Genomic DNA, 15,178 nt, shown 5'->3' with positions numbered 1-15,178 from the left:
ACATGACACTACCTTAAAGGAAAAGATATCTATGTCATTCACCAAGCAGGGGAAAAAGGGCTGTCTTAACCACACTAGTCTACCACTAGCCATGAAAACATTAAAATAGCTGATCCATAAAGTGTGTGCTTAGTAGGTATCACCTGTTTTATATTTACTATCTCATTTATCTCCCACAACAACCTTATGAGATGACACGATACTATTTTCATCGTGAAAGAGAAAAATGAAGCTTAGAGAGATTAAGCAAGACACGTGCAAGGTCATGCCGACTCTTTAAGGAATTCGGACCCACGTATTTCTGACTTCAACATCTTTCCTCTGAACCACCATTTTCCATCCTGCCTCGGGCGTTTCTTCCTGGACAAACGTGAAGATAGAGACCATTTTCATTTCGACTGGATCTTGCTAACTGCTTCCATCTTGACTTAGGGTTCATGCAGTCTTTATTTCGTTGTGACTTTGGGGTGAACCCTCAAGCACTTGCAGTTCTCCATTATTGAGTAACTCCTGGCCGGCGGAATCTTCATTCAGATGTTCTTCCATTTTCACTGTTCTTTCCCGTTCATCCCTCTCTCACGAATCTATGCTTGAACTTGGGGGGCGGGGTGGGCAGAGTGCAGTGCAAGCCTCTGCTTCTCACTGAAAAGGCAGCTGTCCACTGAGTTCACACAGTAACTTGAGTAGGTGTGTTACTTAATACGCCACAAGAAAATGCCCACCCCGAGAGTCTACAATTGTGGATTTAACAGGCCTCCTGCTGCTGCTCGGCTGCCTTCCAGAGGCCGGCCGAATTGCTTCCTCTGCAAGCAGGACCTTCTGCCAGGGACTCTGGGGGACTGCGGTTGTTGATCTGTGGTGAGAGGTGACAGGTGGTCACTCTGCAATCGTGGGATGTTAAAATTGATATTAAAATATTTTTTCCAAAGGGTGAACGGAGACTGGGTAAAGAAAGAAAGGCTGTTTGATAATGCACCCTAATGTTTCTGTGCCTTTGGAGAAGGTGTGCTGGCTCCCAACCAGCTTTCCACACTCAGAGACCTAAATCCTCAGAAGACTCCTTCCGGGAAGATCTTGGCATGAGGATACAGTGGGTATGCCCGAGCCGGGCCTTCACAGAGGTTTGTTTAACTGAGACCCCTCACCCAAACATACCTCCTCACCAGCGTCAACGAGGGGGCTCCATGTAGAGCATAACTACTACTTTATAGAGGCTGTCATCCCCCCCTCCTTTTTTTTCTCAAGAATACTGAGGAACTACTACAGATGGTCTAAGAGATGACAATTCCAGAGGCAAGAGGCAACAGGCCTTCTTATTTGACCTATGGCATAGCAAACTTCATGGAAGGACCAGGAGCTTTCTACAACTCACCGAATGAATTTGTCACCGTAGTGGAACAGCGGAAGGCAGGAAGTGCTCGTTTCGTGAACTTGAAGAAACCGAATTGCCTTTGGATAAAAGTCATCTCCTTCTGGAAACAGTAGATGGGTCATTTCTAAAACATTGTTTTTTGGAAAAAAAGTGAGAGATGTTTTGATAGTTCAGCTGAAACGTATCATATGTTTTATATCAATGGTTCTGCTTTTGTTCTTTATTCGGGTTTCTGTTGTTTAAACCTTCATGGAAATAGCTGCTTCTCAGGCATGTGCTGTATTGCTTTCTTCCTGTTGTGATATATCAGGGTATTCCTGGGAGACTGCAACTCTTCCTGAGACCAGGAATTCAGTGTGTAGATTCCTTTCTCAAAGAGTTTTTTCGGGAAGGAAGCCAGGCTCGACCCTCTGAATTTGGAGTTGGCAGTTGTTAGCACTACTCTGTCACAGTGGACATTTGTCATTCTTTTTTGGTTGCCCAGAAAGTATCTGAACTCCTTACCCATATTTGCAAACTTCTCTGCCTTGGGATTCTTGGTGGAAGGCCAGGTTATTAAGCAGCAGAGAAGCTGAAAATGCTGTATATTCATTGTTTTCCAAATTTCTCTACAGTGAGGGCCCAAACATGTGGCCCAGGCTCCCACAATCAGATGCATCCATCACAGACTTAGAATCTGGAATTTGTGATACAAGGAGCTTGGATGGTGAGGAAGACTCTGGCCGTGGTGGTAGCTACAGGGTAATCAAGGTCCTGGGCCAGCGGAGCTGGTAATGCCAGAGGCAGTGTCCAGTTCTCAGAGCTGGCAGCCCAAGACGTGCCAGCTGCAGGGACTCGGGGTCACTGTGACATCCTCCCCAGAGCAGTTCCACAGTTGGATTCTGGGCACTGTTCCTGGTAGTGGAGCTGAGAATCAGGCTAAGTTATCTGACAAATCCGTGAGCTACTCAAAAGCCTTTTAATAAATTCTCCTCCTAGAATGGCTTTCTGTCTGCTGCTTACAACTAAAACTCCTGACTTAAAACAGTAGAAATAAATTTAGAATAGCTAAAAGTTCCAATTTCTTAAAATAACAGAAAAATCATCTCAAAGCATAAAACTGTACACCAGTGCAGTTCAGAACCCATTGAACTCTATAAGGGGTGCGTTATGAATATAAATACACATGTTTACATATCTGTACAGAGACATAAGCATGTATATGTGTGTATGCATGTGTGCGCGTGCGTGTGTGTGTGCGTCTGTGTGTATACATCCAAGACACACAGTTTAATATGTCCCATTTAGGACTGGAAGCCAGTGGCATCCAATGCCAAACTTTAAATTCCCTTCTGAAGTTGTAAGACCACCCTCCTGCTCCCCAGTCGATTGCTTGCTTTCTGTTCACTTCCTCTATTGAAAGAATGTATTTTATTTTTATCAAGCAGAACAGCATTCTCCTCCTTTTCCAACCAATTTCAGCTGTGTTAATCACTAACACAAAATGAACTAAGACCAGCCAACACCAGCTGCAGGGTGGCATTCATTTTGAAGCAGAAACGCTGAGCTTAAGTGAAATGCAAAGTTGTTAAAAGGGGAGTGTGTACCGTATACCCTCGGGGACGTATGCTGTGCTTCTTAAGGAAGTCTGGGGCTCTGAAATCCTGGTTCACAAAGCACACACTTTTTTTTTTTTTTTTTTTTTTGCAACAAGAAATCCAATAATGCAGAGGAAACTGAAGCAAACTTCCCTGGAATCTCCACTGAACTAGCATTTTCCAAAGCTCCTAGCCAGAACATGGAAATGTTTACAAAGCTTGTTCCCCTCTGTAGGTTATATCATTGAATCCTTGCAGTGCCTGTGGGGACTAAACCAAGGCGGGTACATCTCTGTCTTACAGACACGAAACCAAGGGCCAGGGTCACCCAGATTGTTAATGGCGGAGCCAGTACTAGAATCATGAACTTCTGGCCCCTAGTTCATTTTTCTCTATCATGACATTTCTTAACGTTTCAGGGTTGGTTTTCTGGTTTCCTGCTTTTGGATAGAGATACACACATGCACACACACACATACACACGCATGCATGTGTGTATGCACATATATCTCTATTCATCTATATATTTGTATATACATTTATTTTAGTATGTATTTTTATATATTTGTTAAACTATTTAAATATACAAAATATATTAAATACTATATAATAAAATTACTTCCAGTCAAGGGAAAATATCAGGAAATTGCTTACGTGTCCTCTTCCAAAAATAGTGAGTGACTAACCTTTTTATGAGCCAGCCATGAGCTGGGGGCTCATCTTTGACATCTGCTTTCCTCCATAATGACTGTTCTTGCTCCTTTTCCCCAAGGTAACTCCTATCCACCCTCCACTGTCCAGCATAAATAGCCCTTCTTCTGGGAAGCCTCATCGATTAGGTCGAGGTCCTTTTATTATGTGCGCTCCCAGTCTTGTATTCCTTTCTCACATCATTGCCATTCATTACATATGAGTTAATGTGTCTACTTCTTTAATACCTATTTTTGTGTACTATTCTATCCCCAGGACCTAGCCCAGTGCCTGGCACGGAGTGGACACTCAATCATCTTTCCAGAAGGATGACATGAGAGCAGAGCGCGAGGCATTAATCAACAGCAGGTGGGTCTCCTCATTCCGGACAGTGTGGTAGATAAGACGGGGTCTGCAGTCACAACACTTGTGTTTGAAGCCTGGCTCTGCAACCTCCCAGCTGTGTGACTAAACAAGTTGCTGGGACTCTGCCCTTGAGTGGCCTCACCAACATTTTGTTGACCATACAGTTGCCTATCTCACAGAGCTGCTTGAGAATTAATTGAGTTTATATCAGGAAAGTATTCAAGACACTGCCTGGTACATAATTGCTTAATAAATATTGGCAGTGCTTATTTTTTATAACAAGGTGAGAAGAATGAGTGTGAATAAAAACAGGTTTACAGGTTCAGTGGTGGGAAATTTAAGAAGATCCTGTATGAAGACTTCTATTTTCTGGGCAAGTGAGAAAATGAGAAAAAGAGGAAGTTTGAGTGTCAGAGATCAGAGGAAAGTGCTACAAACTAAACTGCACAGAAACCCTGCCTGCATCCGTCCCATCATGGAGCCTGCCTCTCCCCACTCTCCCAGGTCTTCTATGTGGGCAGGCAAAGCCAGCTTGCCTCCCCACAGGGCGAGCAATCAGAGTCATTTTGCTAATTCTACTTCAGGAATGGAAAACTCAAAAGTCCAACACATCAAGGACCCCAGAGCGCCCACCCAGTCAGCAATACCAAGGCCTGAGAGTTTCATGTGAATGTGGAATGCACCAAATATACAATTAGCAAATAGCTTTTGCGTTCTGGAAGAATCTGGCCCCTTTGCAGTAGTCCTTAGTTGCTTGAAGTTCTGAGATTTTATTGTATCCTTAGGGTGATCAACTCTGTTTCCTTAATGTGTGCAATTGCAGACATCCGTTCATTGGGGCAGACGAGCTAACCTGTCACTGCGTGATGGATGTTTTCCTATTGCTCTGCTGAAGAGCATTAAGTTAAGCCTTCACTCCAGCTCCACAGATAGTTGAGACAACAGATGGCCTTTTTTTTTGCAATTCTAAGGAACTGCTGCCACAGGAGGTTCAGAAGAGTGGCTTCTATATGTTGATGGCTTAAAATAGACTTGGCAAATAAAGAACTGTTATCATTACGTATGCCAGTGAGTACAGTGGCCGATGAAGGTGGGGTTGGCGGTAAGGAGGGAAAACTTGGTCTAATTGTCTTCCTGACCTTGCAGGATGCAGTAAATTTAGGCTACAGGGTGGATGGAGGGAGCCAGAGGAGTTTTGAAGAAGTCAAGTTCTACCTGTAATACTTGCAGATGTTGAATATCTTTTCTGAGGACACAAATGTCATCTTAAGCACAACTAGAAGACCGACAATGCAAATCCATTTTCAAGAATGATTGGTAATGCTTCAATGAATATTAATTCCATTCATTAAAAATACTTATAATCAAACCCTGGAACTGGTGAAATTTTTTTAAATGACAGTTTGGAGGCATATGAACAAGCTTGATATCATTTCTCCTGTTTTCTGGGATTTCTATGACAAAGGGAGGCATTTAAACTCTCTTGAAGCAAACAAAATTAGTGCCCCTTCAATATATGTGTACTGCATTTCTGACCATTTATGGGACTCCAGCAATTTATCACAGTAAGAAGTATTCTGCTTCACATAAGACTAGACTATTTGATGAGCTCATGGGATTATTAGCAGTGTACTGACTACCTGAAAATCATCATTGTTCAGAGCTATCAACTTCACCAAAAAGGAATCAAAAGCCTGGTTGGCAGGCTGCTATTTATATTCATGGTAGAAAGCTTGTTGCCATCTGAACACTGCACTTTAGGGGCTTCTTGGATGGAATGCCACATTTGGCCTGAAGCAAAATGCACCTACTGATTGAATGGGATTTCATATTTGTAATGGTCTCACAAAAGACAGTGAAACTACATTGTTACGTGTATTAGACATTAAAGAGACCACTTCTACTAGAAATGCTCTCTTTCACATACAAATGCTCTACCTAGAGCATTTGCCAATTCTAAGGGCAAGAAATGCAGATTCTATAATACCTGCAGAGCGTCCAGACACACCACCCCTACTCAGGTGGCAGAGGATTATTCTACAGTCTGCTCGCAGATCAAGGATGCAAAGTGTAAATGCTTTCAGCAGATGCTTTGAATCTTGAAGGCATATGTTGTTCATGCTTCTTTAAAAGAAATTGCCAAAACTGCTGTACTAGTTCAAATCATCTGGCATTTGGGAACCTCGGTTATTATTTTCATATGAAAGTAAAACCAAGAGTTGGGTCATAAAACGACAGTCCAGTGCAAGGTCGTTGGCAGTCCATGCAATAGAACTTTAATTTACTTAACAAGAATGCAAGGTAAGGATAATGATTTGTGGGTGATAGGGAGGAACAAAACCTCCCTGTAATTGGCAAAATAACTTCCGAGTATTTTCCAATGAAGAATTTAGCCTTCAAATTGTGGCACCCTCACAGCAGTGATGCTGCTGGAAGGATATGGTGAGTGTGCTCTTTGACTTTATGCCTAGAATGTGGTAGGCACACTGATAGGCACTGGGGATACACAAAACCTCATAGAGTCAGAACCCCCTCCCCCCAAATTATTCCCATTAATACAGCCTGGGTGTACGGAATTGCAGTATATCTCCCCCACCACCACCTGTTTCCTCTTGAGTTTCATAAGAGGAAACCATGGTCATTTTATCTAGATTTAGTTATTGTATTCATTCAACTGAAATCTAAAGATACACCTTTTGCTCTAACCAGGGAAATGGAAAGATTTGAATATCTAATTTAACAAGACATTATCAGTTAAGGGTTTTTGGTTGCAATCAACAGAAAGAGATTCTGAACAGAGAAAGGAACTTAATGGAAAGATTTGGGGATGTTCAATGGATTGAAGAAACATGTAAACCAGGACTCAGAAAGGACATGAACCAGGGCAGCTTCAGGGACCCAAACAGCAGGAAGGAATGGAGCACATAGGCAGGACACCTTCCATAGGATGGATTTTTTTTGTCCAACACTTTAATACTTACTTGTAAAGCTGAGTAAACAGCACAAGTCTTTAATGTTGAAGGTTTTGCTGATTCATCACTACCTTTTTTTTTTTTTTTTTTTTGCGGTACGCGGGCCTCTCACTGTTGTGGCCTCATGGGCCCAGCTGCTCCGCGGCATGTGGGATCTTCCTGGACCGGGGCACGAACCCGTGTCCCCTGCATCGGCAGACGGACTCGCAACCACTGCGCCACCAGGGAAGCCCCATCACTACCTTTTTTTTCTTTTATAGATCATGTATGTAATGTATCTACCTAAAATATCTTTGTCTATGTTTTTTTTGTTGTTTGTTTTTTGGTGGTTTTTTTTGCGGTATGCGGGCCTCTCCACCGTTGTGGCCTCTCCCGCTGCCGAGCACAGCCTCCAGACACGCAGGCCCAGCGGCCATGGCTCACGGGCCCAGCTGCTCCGCGGCACGCGGGATCCTCCCAGACCGGGGCACGAACCCGTGTCCCCTGCATCGGCAGGTGGACTCCAAACCACTGCGCCACCAAGGAAGCCCTGTCTATGTTTTTATACTTTTATAGTTTTAGGTTTACATTTAAATCTATGATCTATTTTGAGTTAATGAATTTAAGTCATGTTTTAATATGGCTTTAGGGTGTGGATCCAAGTTTTGTTTTAGTGGGTTTATTTTAATGTTTTCCAGCATCATTTGTTGAAAAGACTATTTTTCCTCCACTGAATTGCCTTTGCACCTATGTTGAATATTACTTGTCCACATGTGTTTTGTCCATAATCCATCAGTTGTTACATATGTGGATCTATTTCTGCATTCTCTGATTTGTTTCACTGACCTATTTGTCTACATGTGAACCAATGCCACAGTGCCCTCATTACTTTAACTTTATAGTAAGTCTATATAGACTTTACAGTAAGTCTTTATAATAAGGTCGTATAAGACATCTAACATTCTTTTTCTTTTTCAAAGATGTTTTGGGTTTTCTATGTTCTTTGCATTTCTATATGAATTTTAGCATCATTTTCCCAATTTCTATCAAAAGAAAAGAGCTTGCTAAGATTTTTATTGGTGTTGCATTGAATCTACAATTTAGGGAGAATTATCATCTTAATAATATTGAACCTTAAGTCCCATTAATAAGGTATATCTCTCCAATTATTTAAGTCATAGTTCATTTCCCTTAGAAATATTTTATAGGTTTTAGTGTACAAGGCTTACCATATTTTTCAGATTTATCCCTAGGTATTTTATATTTTTAATGCTATTCCAAATAGTATTTTTTAATTTTAGTTTCCAGTTGTTAATATAGAAATTCAGAAATACAAATGATTTTGGTACTGGTCTTTTATCCTTCAAACTTGCTAAACTTACTTGTTAGTTCTAAGAGTGTTTTTGTAGATTTTTATCAGATTTTCTACATGGACAATCATGCATTCTGAATTAAAAACAATTTTGCTTTTTCCCCTTCCAAAATAAATGCATTTTTTCTTGCCTTATTGCTCTGACCAGACCTCTAGTACAGTGTTGAATTGGAGGATGAGAAGGCACATCTTTTTATTCTTCCTGAATGTAGTGGGAAAGCATTCAGTCTTTCATCATTAAGTATTGTGCTGGCTGTAGGTTTTCTTTGATGTCTTTTATCAGAGTAAGCAGAAATTCTCTCTATTACTGGTTTGCTTAGAGTTTTCATCAGGAATGGATGCTGGATTTTGTCAAATGCTATTTCTGCATATATTCAGATGATGATATGGTTTTTCTTTTTTTGTGTTAATATGATGAATTACGCTGATTGATTTTTAACGTTAAGCCAAATTTGCATTCTTGGAATAAACCTCACTTGGTCATGATGTACTATGCCTTTCATATGTGCTTGGATTTGATTTTCTAAAATTTAGTTCCAAATTTTTTATCTATGTTCATGAGGAATCTTGATCTGTAGTTTTCTTATTTTGTAATGTCTTTGGTTGGTTTTGGTAGTGGGCTCACAGAATAAGATAGGAAGTATTTCCTTCTCTTCAGTTTTCTGGAAGAGTTTATGTAGAATTAGTATTATTTATTCCCTAAATATTTGGTAGTGATGCCACTTAAACTTGGAATTTCTTTATGAGAAGGTTTTTAACTACAAATTCAATTTTTAAAATACATATAATGCTAAGGAGGTTATATATTCTTCTTTTGTGAACTTCGGTAGTTTGTGTCTTTCAAGGAATGTATCTATTTCATCTACATTGTTGAAGTTATTGACATAGAATTGTTCAACATATTCCCATATTATCCATTTATATAGTATGCTTCCATTTCTCCCTTCCTAGCCTTTATGATATTGCTTTTATCCATTTTACTTATACGTATGCCCCATAGCACATAGCTGTAATTTTTGTTTAAATAATCGAATATTTTAAAGGACTTTAAATAATAATAAAATAATCTATTTCCCCAGAGTTTCCATGTATGGTTCTCCTCATTCTTTTGAGTAAATCCAAATTTTCATCTGGTAACATTTTCCTTCTGCTTGAAGGACTTCCTTTAACATTTCTTATACTGAGATGCTGCTGGTGATAAATTCTTTCAGCTCTTAGGTGATTGAAAAAGTCTTTTTTCCTCTCCTCCTCCCCCACCACCCCCCTTGGCAGTCACAAGTCTGTTCTCTATATTTGTGAGTCTGTTTTTGTTTTGTAGATACACTCATTTGTGTCATATTTTAGATTCCACATATAAGTGGTATCATATGGTATTTGTCTTTCTCTTCTGACTTACTTTGCTCAGTATGATAATCTCTAGGTCCATCCATGTTCCTGCAAATGGCATTGTTTCATTCTTTTTCATGACTGAGTAGTATTCCACTGTATATATATACCACATCTTCTTTATCCATTCATCTGTTGATGGACATTTAGGTTGTTTCCATGTCTTGGCTATTGTAAATAGTGCTGGTATGAACATAGAGGTGCATGTATCTTTTTGAATGATAGCTTTGTCTGGATATATGCCTAGGAGTGGGATTGCTGTATCATATGGCAACTCTATTTTTAGTTTTTTGAGGAACCACCCTACTGTTTTCCATAATGGTTTACATTCCCATCAACAGTGTAAGAGGGTTCCCTTTGAAAAAGTCTTTATTTCACTGGGTATAAACTTCTAGGTTGATAGTTATTTTTCCTTCAGTATTTTTTTTTTCCTTCAGTATTTTAAAGGTGTTTCTCCACTGTCATCTTGCTGGTATTGTGTCAGATGAGGAGTTTGTGATGTTCCCTATCTTTGTTCTTCTGTATGTGATGTAGTTTTTCTAGAGCTGTTTTTTAAGATTTTCTATTTATCACTACTTTTGAGAAATTTGATTGCCATATGTCTTGGTGTAGTTTTCTTTATGTTTCTTGTGCTGAAGTTCATTAGGATTCTCAGATATGTAGTTTTTAGATGCCATCAAATTTGGAACTTTCCAGTCATTTCTTCAACTATTTTTTTTTTCTCTCTCACCAACCTCTCATTTGGGGACTCTGATTAGCGGCATATTCGGATGCTAAAAGTTGTCTCAAAGCTACTGAAGCTCATCATCTTCATTTTGCATTTCACCTTGGATTGCTTCTATTGCTATGTTTTCAAATTCACTAATTTTTTCTTCTGTAATGTCTAATTTGCTATTAATTCCATCCAGTGTATTTTTTTTAAATCTCAGACATTGCAGTTTTTAGCTCTAGTTGTTCAATTTTTTGTATTTGTTTTTCATACGTTCTGTGTCTCTATTTGGGGGGCTTTCAGAATATAGTTATAATAACTTAATGTCTGTGCCTGCTAATTCTAACATCTGTGTCAGTTCTGTGTAGGTTTTAATTGATTGATTATTCTCCTCATTATAGGTCACATTTTTCTGCTTCTTAGAATGCCTATTACTCTTTTGTTGGATACCAGACATTGTGAATTTTACCTTGTTGGCTCCTAAATATTTTTGTATACCCATAAATAATCTTAAGCTTTGTTGTGGTATGCAGTTAAGTTTCTTGGAAACATTTTGATCATTTTGTGTCTTGCTGTTTAAGACTTGTTAGCCTGGACCAGAGCAGCATTTAATCTTGGTAATGTGTCCCTTAGTACTGAGGCAAGACCCTTCTAACTACTCTACCCAATACCCCATGAATTATGAGGTTTTTCAATCTGGCTGGTGGGAACAGACACTGTAACTGGTCCTTTGTGAGCGTTGAATATGTTTTTGTTAATGTTTTCTCCAATCTTGGACAGTTTTCTCATATACATAAGCTGATCAGTACCCTGCTAAATGCTCAAAGGTTAGGGTTAGGGTTAGGGTTAGGGTCTCTGCAGATCTCCAGAGTTTGCTATGCAGCTCTCTCCTCTGACCCAGGTACTCTATCTTACAAATTCAAGTTGCCTTGGCAGTTGTTTGAGGCACGAAGGTAAATTTGATCCCTGTCATTCTATCTCAGCCACAAGAGGAAGCCAATAATTTATTCTGAAATTATTTCAAAAATACAGAAAAATTTTAAGACATGTACAGAGAACTCCCATATTCTCTTTAACCAGATTTCTCAATTATTAACATTTTACCACATTTGTTCTACCTCTCTCTCTCCATGTATATATATAGATAGATAGATAGATACACATATATATTATCATTATTCTTTTTTAAACCATTTAAGCAGTAACTGCAGGCCCAATGATTCATCACTCTCACTTCCTCCAGTGTCTATCTTTCCAAAACAAAGACAGTCTCCTACACAACCACAGTACAACCAAAATCAGAAAACAATATCAATACAACTCTACCATCCAGTTCACAGAACACTCTCAAGTTTTTCCAACTATCCCAACAATGTCTCTTTTTTTCTGGTCCAGTAGCCAATCCAAGATCATGCATTGCATTTAATTGCAATGTATTTCCAATATCACTCAATCTGGAATCATTTTTTAGTCTTTCCACCTTTTCAGTCTGTAGATATTCCTTTACCTGAGTTTGTCTCATGTCCAGAATCAGGCCATATTTTCTTTGCAGCAAAAGGCTATGATATGCTTTTGTAGGGATATCACATCAAGAGACACACAAGGTTAATCTGTCCCACAACAAGTGAGGTTATTGTTCACTGGATCAAGTTGATATCCACCAAGTTTCTCCACTATAAAGTCACCATTTTTCCTCTTGTGACTGATAAGCATTTTGTGGGAAGATATTTTGAGACAGCACCAATGTTTAGCTCCTAATCGAACCTCCACCCACCAGCCTGACATCTATGGATGACTCACGCTGAATCCATAGAACGCGGTCTTAACATGTAGTTTATTTTGTTTTCCAAAGGCATCAGCTACCCTGACAGAAGATCAGCTGTTCCAGCAGCAACAGTTCTAACCTCTGTTGAAGACCAATAACAAAAGAGAAACCATACCTTAGAGAAGCAGTTCTTTTCATTTAACAATCCATCTATCAATCCATCTATCATCCATTCACTGAGTAAGTATTGAAAGTACTTTTACATGGTGCCAGGCTATGGAGATTAAAAAAAAAAAAAAAAGACATAAGACACAGTGCTTATATCTAATACGCTCCTGCTTTTTATAGGGAAAATAATGTCAACAAGTAATTACAATTCAAGGTGATTATAATACAACAATGTATTATAATGCAGGTAAGTATTAAATATGTGGAGTATCAAAGGAACATAAACTTTATTTGCATATAAGAGAAGGTTTCCTAGAGAGGTAATATTGGAGCTGGGTCCTTTAAGGTGAATGGGAGCTTGGGAGATATTTGATGAGAGTGAGGATAAGTAGAATGTTCCAGTTAGAAGAAACAGCATGTGATAATGTAGGTATAAAAGCATAAAGTACAAAGGACACAGAAGTAGTTCACTGTCCGCAAGAAGGGAGGGTGCAGGAGGGAAGGGGGATTGGTGGCAAGGCAGGAAAAATTGAGGCGGGACCAGCGTGGTACGGGACCAAACATGCTAAGGAGTCTGGATTTTTTATTCACTAGGGGTTCCCACTAATAGTGCAGTTTCCCGGACCCCATCACAATGTTATTTAAATTAGAATCTCTGAGGAAAATCTGGGAGTCTGTATTTTAACAAACACCTCAAGTTTGGAGATCACTGCTATAAGTCAGAGGGTGCTACTGAATACTTTAAAACAGAGTGAAATAATCAGATTTGTGTTTCAGAAAGATCACTTTGGGATTCGCAGAGGATGTCTTGAAAAGGGGGGCAGGTAGACACAAACACCTGTGGCAGTAGTCATAGCACTCTCCCAGTTCTTTCCAACACACAGATTGCCAAGATCATCTCTTTTCTGGAGATGATCTTAGCTGAAGTTAAGGAATCTGTGGAGGGGACTTGATCCAAGCTGCCAGCATTGCCTCATGCCTCTGAATTGGTCGGGCTAAAAGGGTGATCCAGACACAAAGATGCTCCAGAGTGGATTGTTAGATTACACTGGCCAGCAAGACTTGCCAAGTGTCTCATTACTGAACACATTTATTACATCCATGTTCAACAGTTAGGAGTGTGGTGGTTATGGTTGATTGGCACTTAGCATCTATTCCACTCCCCTTCCAGTGTAGCGGCTTTCAAACTTTTTTTTAAAGAAAAACATATTACATTGCAGTGCAGTACATGCGTATGTGTGTGTTGCACAAAACATAACTCACCCTTACCACGCTGATGCCCTCTGAAATTTTTATTCTATTTTATTTCTTTCAGTGCTTTCATGATTCACTAATGATGAGTCCTGATCCCCAGAGTGAAAGCCATTGCTGTAATGTGCTTTCCTGTATAACAGAGGCTAGAAAGCTAAAGACGGCATTTTCCACCCACTTCAGCTAACGTTCCAGGTGTTTTTGGCTCTGCAAACCCAATACCCTTGTATTGCTTTTGCTATTTCTGCTGGCAAGTGTGTCATAGAAGTGTTTGGTCTTTCTTGGCAATGACAACAGAGGTTTAGTCATTAGCATAGGTGCTTTTCACAGGTATCAAGAAGAAAAGCAAGGGGTGTCCATTTTTGCTGGTGAAGTTTGTATCAGTCATAGAATGGTCTGGAATCTGCTGCATTCGTGGCTTTGTAAGCATGGTACCTTCTTACTCATGTAAGCTTCTGATTGCAGTGGCTTCAAGGTCAAGGCGGTGACCAAGTTCTGAGTGGTAGGAGATGTGTGGGTGCCCAGTACTGTGGTGGGACTGGGGAGAGGGGAGGAAGGTTACCAAAATGTCCCCCTAGAGACTGTCTGCCCTTCCAACGATCTACATGCCACTTAAAAACCTGCAGTAAATCTCTACCTAGAGAGGATTCTGTTCTCTGCAACAGAACCCTGGACACAAGTAACCAGTCCCGCTGAAGTACTAAGTCACGAGGGCTCAGGACTTGCCTAAGCCTTCACCTGTCAAACTTAATCTGAATCCGGCCACAAAAATGAATGAAGGACAACTATATCTAACAGCATGGGCCAATCAGAAACAGAAAACTGAATAAAAATAGCAAAACACACAAGTATTTAGTTCTGCTTATATAAAGTTTAGAAAACAAACAAATTAAACCATATTGCTTAGAGATCCATATTTAAGGAATAGATCTATTAAAAGAAAGAGGGGTTTACCATAAAAGTCAGAATGGTGGGCATGTGATCATTAAGGGTCATGGAGAGACTTCTGAGGTGCTGGCTATGTTCTGTTTTTTACCTAAATGGTGATTTTGCAGGGGTTTGATTTATGTACTTTTCTATATGTGCATTATATTTTACATTCTCTCCCATACACAAAGGATGAAAAATTGCAACAATAAACAAAAATTTTAATTGGAATTCATACAACTTACGATCATCCAGTCTATCTACTCATCTGATGCTTGAATCTCCCCACAACATTTTCTGTCCTCTGCTTGACCCCTTCTGAAGAGCTGGAGTTGCGTAGTTGTCGCTCATGAGAGCAGTAACACACCCAGGCAAATAACAGTTGAGTCTCCAAGCATTATTGTCATGTACCTGTGACTGTCCACCCTCTTCCCTCAATTCCCAACTGCCAGGTCACTGAAGACCATATTTAAAGCCCTCAAAAGGATCCTCAAACCTAACATCAAAACTTAGCATCCTCAGGACATAACTTCCTTCCCTCTGACCCTTGGGTAACATAGCTTCTTTTATTCAGCAGGGAGATATCTATTTGTTATTTGTTGTTATTATTATAAGAGCCAAGACAGCAGTGATCAGTACCAAAG

The 15,178-nt window shown here is 39.8% G+C and overlaps 1 long non-coding RNA gene across 4 annotated transcripts in view; it reads left to right on the top strand.

Moving 5' to 3' along the window:
* LOC137202165 (uncharacterized) overlaps nt 1-15,178 on the top strand; it is a 274,436-nt gene that overhangs the window by 231,407 nt on the left and 27,851 nt on the right. For 3 of the 4 annotated variants that reach the window (XR_010932476.1, XR_010932474.1, XR_010932475.1), the window contains 3 exons: nt 3,916-4,008; nt 5,152-5,322; nt 12,276-12,428. This is a non-coding gene — a long non-coding RNA (uncharacterized lncRNA). The remainder of the gene's footprint in view (nt 1-3,915; nt 4,009-5,151; nt 5,323-12,275; nt 12,429-15,178) is intronic. The other variant, XR_010932477.1, reaches the window with a different exon arrangement.

Source organism: Pseudorca crassidens, chromosome 11 (genome assembly GCF_039906515.1).
Source record: "Pseudorca crassidens isolate mPseCra1 chromosome 11, mPseCra1.hap1, whole genome shotgun sequence".
NCBI classification, from domain to species: domain Eukaryota; kingdom Metazoa; phylum Chordata; class Mammalia; order Artiodactyla; family Delphinidae; genus Pseudorca; species Pseudorca crassidens.
The sequence above is the reverse complement of the archived record's forward strand: the minus strand, read 5'-3'. Positions and strand labels throughout refer to the sequence as shown.